Raw genomic sequence first — 6910 nt, 5'->3', positions numbered from 1 at the left:
AAATATTTTGGACCATTTTTGGACTGGTCCAATTCAATGTCTGGACCATCCAATCTATTCAAATTGGTTTTAATTTAGATTTGTTTCAATCCATTTATGGACAGATCAGGTCCAATCCAATCCAATAAATACTTGGACCATTTTACTCTGTATGGGTCCAATTCAATATATCTTATTGGTCTGTCCGATCCCTTCAAATTGATTTTGATTTGAGGGGTCCAACCTAAAACCAGTCTAGTCGATGTATTGACACCCTATTCAAATAAAAATGAAAAATTTGACGATACCAAAACATAAGACCTAGGGTATGATATGCCGTATTGAGCCAATGTATGGGCAACTGAATTACAAATTCTAGGGGAGTATGAAATTGAGCACCGAGGAATTTTCTTGATGAATTTCCTGCATGTCGCAACTCGCAATCATATCTTCCAACGAGCTAGTTTGTGTCTGGCCTTCTCAATTATAAACTTCATATGATCCTTTTTGGAGCAGTCGAACAAGAGAGAATTGCCAACGTACTTGTCAACGCTAGAGAGGGGACAAACCTGAAAGCAAGATTGAAGAAATTTGCAGATAGCTGATTTAATTTATGTTTGGGAGTGTTTAAGTTAAAAATAAGTGCTTATTCAAATAATAACTTATTTGTATTTGGCATCTAACCTTTTTAAGTGCTTATAAATACTTCTTTATATTGGGCGTTTGGTAGTCTTTTTCTCTAATAAGCAGTTAAATAGGCATTTGTGATTATTTTGTTCTTCATTTTCTTTCAAATTTTCAAAATATACCCTTTGAAAGCACTCTTAAGAAAGTATTTTTATGAAAGCATTTTTACAAAAGCACTTTTATAAAAGTACTTTTATGAAAGAACTTTTACGAAAGCACTTTTAATAAAGTACTTTTATGAAAGTTTTTTTACAAAAGCACTTTTGTAAAAGTACTTTTAGAAAAATGCTTTCATAAAAGTATTTTTACAAAAGAGCTTTCATAAAAGTGCTTTTGTAAAAGTGTTTTTGTAAAAATACTTTTATAAAATTCAAGTACAGATAATTTTATAAGTGGTATTTTAAAATTCAGCTAGGGATAATTTTGGAAGAAAAAATTGAATTAAAAAAGCTAGAAATTTGGACTTAAAAATAAACCCTTATTTTAAAAATAAACACTTATTTTGGACTTATTTCCTAAATACCAATAAGTGATTAATGACTCAAATAAGCACTTGTTTTTAAACACTCCCAAATATGGCCTTATTATAATTAATTACCTACCCTAACCATCTATAATAAGTACTAAGAGCTTCATTCAAAATTTTAGCTTCCACCAGAGATGCCTTCCAAACTAGAATCAAGTCATCAACAAGCATTATAGACGGTTAATCCTAAGAACATAACTATTGAAGCGAAAGGCTAGAAAGAGATTCAAAATAAATGATAATTAAACAACCAGTAAATGGTTTGCTAGGATAGCCATTAATAAGAACAATTATAGTTGACGAGGATAATGAGTGCTTAGGACTTCATATAACTCATGATTTTGAAAATAAAATCCCATTCTAGCTACGTGGACATAAGCTTTTGCTATATTACTTTTAAGCAAAATGTAGCCATTTTTGCCTCGTTTAGCTTTCATGGGATTTAATTTGTTTTCTCATGAGTAATTACAATGTGGTTTACCATTTGTCTCCTTAGTGTAAATGCATTCTACAAAGGAGAATGTCCCCTAATAACCCAAGTGCAATTAGGGGTGTCAATGGACCAGTTTTGAGTTGGACCCTATCTAAATCAAAATCAATTTGCATGGATTGGATAGATCAATAAGACATGAATTTGACCAGTCTAGACTTAACGGTCCAAAGTGTTTATTGGATTGGATTGGACCTGGTTCATCCGTAATGGATTTATATTGGATTAGGCTAGATTGAACCAATATCCGGTTCATTGATAGAATATAAGAATACAGGTGTCCATGAACCAGGTTTAGGTCGGAACCAATCTAAATTGAAACCAATTTAAACAGATCAGAGGGTGTAGGCATTGAAATCTCAGTGTTCATGCGGCATTTTAACGGCAAGAAGGAGGTAGGTCCTTAAAATAAGGAATGCCAAATGCAGCCTTAGTTTCCTAATTTAATCTTCATTTTTCATGTGTATTGGTGGAACATTTTCCCATGACAAGTATGGAATGTATTCCCAATACACATTGAGAAGTGCATGTGGGGCGCTGATCTGTTCTTACAAAAAGGAGATAAGTCCTTAAAATTAATTAGAATGTCAAATGCAACCTTAACAATAAGACTCAGTTTGGAAAGAGGACAAATGCAAATATGTACAATACAAATACATGCAAAATAATACAAAATATAAGATTTTACACTCTACAAATTTACATTTGTACTCCTTCCAAACTGAGCCTAAGCGTTACTGTAACTGCAACTGCAACTGCTTATGGCTGGAGATGCAAAAACATTGGCATGAGGGTACAAGGGAAGCCAATCAGTGGTACATAATTGACCTATCATCCAATCTTTCACGTACCAGAAAACTCTATATCACTTCATTAGGCCACATTGATCCACCATTATTGGACATAATGGCGAAGCTGAGAAAGAAGTGATGCCATCCTTTTCATTACTGGAAGAGATTGTGTTGATATATCCAATCAAATACACTGGATGGGATGTTAAAATTAAGAATTACTAAATTCAATAATTTCATCACAGATGGTTTTGCAGAGGTGTCTGACAGATGTCCCCAGATACCCTTATAGTTTGCTAGAGAATTGTAGAACTTTTGAGACTTTCCAGTGTCGCATCTAGCCTTGGAGAGTAGAAGAGGAGCTTCTTAATAGTTCCAAACTAAGATTTTCATGGCTGAGAGGGTGATTAGGGTGTGCTTCCACCACCTTTACATCAGTTTGGATAATTTTAATTAGGATTACAACTTCACAGAGTGTTTTGGAATTTAGATTAATTCTTGTTAAATACTTCAATTGATCTGACGTGATAATATACTCATTATTTGGTTCAGCATGCCTTTTCCTCCCAAGGATTTAATTATTCGGGGGCAGTATTGGCCTATAACGATCCATCAGTAGCAATACAGATGTGTATTGGCTTGTATCGCATTATATTATCTGATATATACTGATATACATCGATATGTTATGTTTTTTTATAAAAATGTATGTATGATAATTTGAGTTTAGGTCACTAGAGCACGTTCAATGCCTTAAACCTTAAATGTGATTTTAAAACACTGAGCTGTGTGCGCTTTTTCTTAAATTTTATTAACTTTTTGTCTCTACATGGAATTTAAACAAAAACGCATTTATATTTTACAGTTCTAACTAAAAAAATCAAAAGAATAATATTCAAAAACAGTATTTTATAAACTAATAGAATAAATAATCTATCAAATCCATGTTTATATAAAAAGATGATTTTTTATATTAAGAAATTTATACAAATAAAACATTAATAATAGAATAATTATTTTAATACTTAAAGTTTATAAATTTGCACAAGATATGTCTTAAAATTTTATATATTTTTTCAAATTATTAATTAATATTTTAATTTATATTAATAAGTAATAACAACATATTTAGTATTTACAAAACACAAACAATATTGTTTATAAAATATTCAAGAATATAACATTAAATTTAATCTACCAAATCCATTAATCTACATTTAGTTCAAGAAATGATTTTTTTTTATTTTAAAAAATTAAATAAATAATAATATTAATAATGAAATAGTTATTTTAGTAAATAAAAAGTATGAATTTGTATATGATATGCATATTATAAATTTTAACAAATTTGATATACTTTAAGTTAAGGTTATATTTTTATAAATTATTAATTAATATTTTAATTTTCATTTGAAAATTTAATACTTAGTTGACTTTTTGTTAATTTTAAAACATTAAAATAGTAAAATAAAAATAATTGATATAGTAATTAAAATACAATAGGTGCATATATTCTTTCATATGTACCATTAAAATATACATTGGATATATCTATCTTTGTATATTCTGGTATATTAATTATAATATATTCTTTCATATTTTTCATTTATATCCATCCCTTTCCAAAATGTATCTGTATCCGTATCTGAATTGTCCAATACAATATTCAATATCGATACTTTATTCATTTTTTACTCGTACGAATTGATTTATCTGTCCACGTGATACGAGTCATGGTGTATGTATTCTATTGAAAATGTACGGTAATATCAACAACATTTGATCAGTTTTTAGGAATTAAATTGAATTGCCAACATCATCTACTAGAGCGCTCAAATTGACTGGATCATTATTAATTGTTTGTTTGCATGCAACAACCGTAGTAGTTATATAGATTATAGTAGATTGCAAAGGGGCCAAACACATCCAAGTGTATGACTATAATCATTTGACATTGCACTATTGAGTAGGGGTGTTCACGGGTCGGGTTGGGTCGGTTTCTTGGGATTTTCCCAACCGACCCAACCTGGTCGGGTTAGCTAAGGTGGGAACCGAAACCGACCCACTGACAGGCCAAACCGATCTGGTCGGTTTGAGTCGGGTTGGGTCGGTTTGGGCCGGTTTCGGTTTTGCTCCTGTACAAAGTCAAATAAAATCTGAATTAGTTGATAATTTGATATTCAAGAGTCCAAGATAAATCTAAATTTAATTCAGGTAAAGAATAAAATCAATAAAGTCTTCATGTAAAAACAAGTGTCAATAATGGGCCTTCTAGAGTAAAAAACTAGGTAAATCTAAGTAGGTAAATCAATAAAATAAAAATTTAGAAACCTTTTAAATTCTAATTTAGGTAAAAAACTAAAAAAGGACACCTAATTGAATTCTAATTGTAATTGCTTAATGGGCCTTCTAGAGTTTTAGTTCTATTAGAATTCTAAAAGTAGAAAACTATTAGGAATTAGAAAACTACTCAAACTAGAAAGTAGGAACTACCAAACTAGTAGAATACTAGTTCGGTTCGGGTCGGGTTGGTTTCGGTTTTCACGCAAGAAAACCGAAACCGACCCGAGATTTTGGTTTATGTATGTGCCCAACCCGAAACCGACCGGTACGGATGAAAACCCGGCCGACTCGGGTTGGATTGGTCCGGGTTGGTCGGTTTGATCAGGTTGGGCATTCTTATGAACAGCCCTACTATTGAGTTGAAATCAGCCCCCCACAATATAACTTCCCACAACGTCCCACAAACATCCCTGCCATGTATTGGAAATATCTTCTGATGATAGTATAAAAAATGAAGAGACATCATCAAAAGATATTTTCAATACACGGTGGGGATGTGCTGTGGGATATTGTGCGGGGTTGATTTGTGGGAGGCTGATTTGTATTCTTGCATTATTATCAATTTCCATATATACACGTCCCTACAGTTTCACTATATTTCTCCAAGTAGTGAATAGAATTAGTTTCCAACACAGACACTTATAATTAATGCACAACTGTTTGTTAAATGTAGGACAGGATAGAAACTTGCCTAGTTTGGTACCCACAATGACAACCTCCTGCCAGTTGGGTTTATTCTTCTATGCCAATTTCCCCCATTGACGAAGTTTACCTTTGTGCCCCACAGCATTCTGATCATGTATTGGGAACATCTTCCACAGAAGATATATGAAAAGTTAAGTACACTGCAATTCAATATAAAAATCTGAATTACAGCCCCCCCCATAAACCACATCCTGCTTATAAATTTAGCATCAATCCATGATCAGGATTTATCTCTCCGTAGGATAAGACTATAAATTAAATTCTAAACTGGACTGATCAGTCATTCTCCCTATATGAAATGCATACTGAGATATGCACGTGGGATGTTAACTGATGTAATCTTCCATTGACATGCCAGGATTTATCTAAAAAAGCTAAAATCTGATGTCTGGAGTTGTGCATTCATCAATGGTGACTCGCAAATAATCATCCTTGACATTGCATGAAACATTAAATTAATGGTGACTGGCGAATAATCATTCTTTAATTACTTAGCTCCTCAATGGTGACACGCAAATAATCATCCTTTATTTAGCTCCTCATAGAAAGGAGGTTTTCATCCTAAAAATTATTTATTATTGGTCCACCTCATTTATCCTGCCACATCAAATTAATGAATCACCATATGACTTACTCATAAACGGTGTTATGGTAATTTACCCCCCCAAAAGGCCAAAACCCCTTTAGGGACAGGGACCTTGTTATTCTTCTCCTTCAACATTCTCTTTTCCTCTTTCATTGGTGTTGGGATGCATATATGAGTAGTGTATGGAACGAGGAGTGAAAGAGATATCCACATGGAAAGACACAAAAAGTGCGAGGAACTTATATATAAGAGTGACCCATAATAAGTGGTGCTCATCTTTTGTGTACAAATCTTACACATGAGTATGTGTACGAGCCCCTGGTTTTGGCGATTTCTCATGGTCCATGACCTCCCTCAAGGCACAACAAATGGTATCAGAGCTGAAGGTTTAGCTGGGTGCAAGCATTGATAGATGAACATGATGACTCCCATGGCTTTGGACCCGAATCACTACTACATCACTCCCACATAGTCTATCCTGTGCTAGGTATATTGCAATGCTGTGAGCAAAACGGCATGGACTGTGATGTCTAATTTGCTTTTACTTAACTTGCATGATTGTTCTTTAGGGCTTAAAGAGAATCATGGAGGAAGTATTATATGGATTATTCTCAGGATTGGAAACTCAGATCCACTCCTTCCAACTCAAACTTTCTGTTTGTATTATAGTATATGTGCTGTGTGTTAAATTGATTTGAACAATGACTTGATATTGATTTGAGCTTTCTGGTGGGAGGAGCCGATGATGGTCACACCAGAGAAGGGGGAGAAGGAAAGAGAAAAAGGATTTTTAGGGTTTTGGC

Source organism: Nelumbo nucifera, chromosome 7 (genome assembly GCF_055504915.1).
Source record: "Nelumbo nucifera cultivar China Antique chromosome 7, China Antique-T2T, whole genome shotgun sequence".
NCBI lineage: Eukaryota > Viridiplantae > Streptophyta > Magnoliopsida > Proteales > Nelumbonaceae > Nelumbo > Nelumbo nucifera.
The sequence above is the reverse complement of the archived record's forward strand: the minus strand, read 5'-3'. Positions refer to the sequence as shown.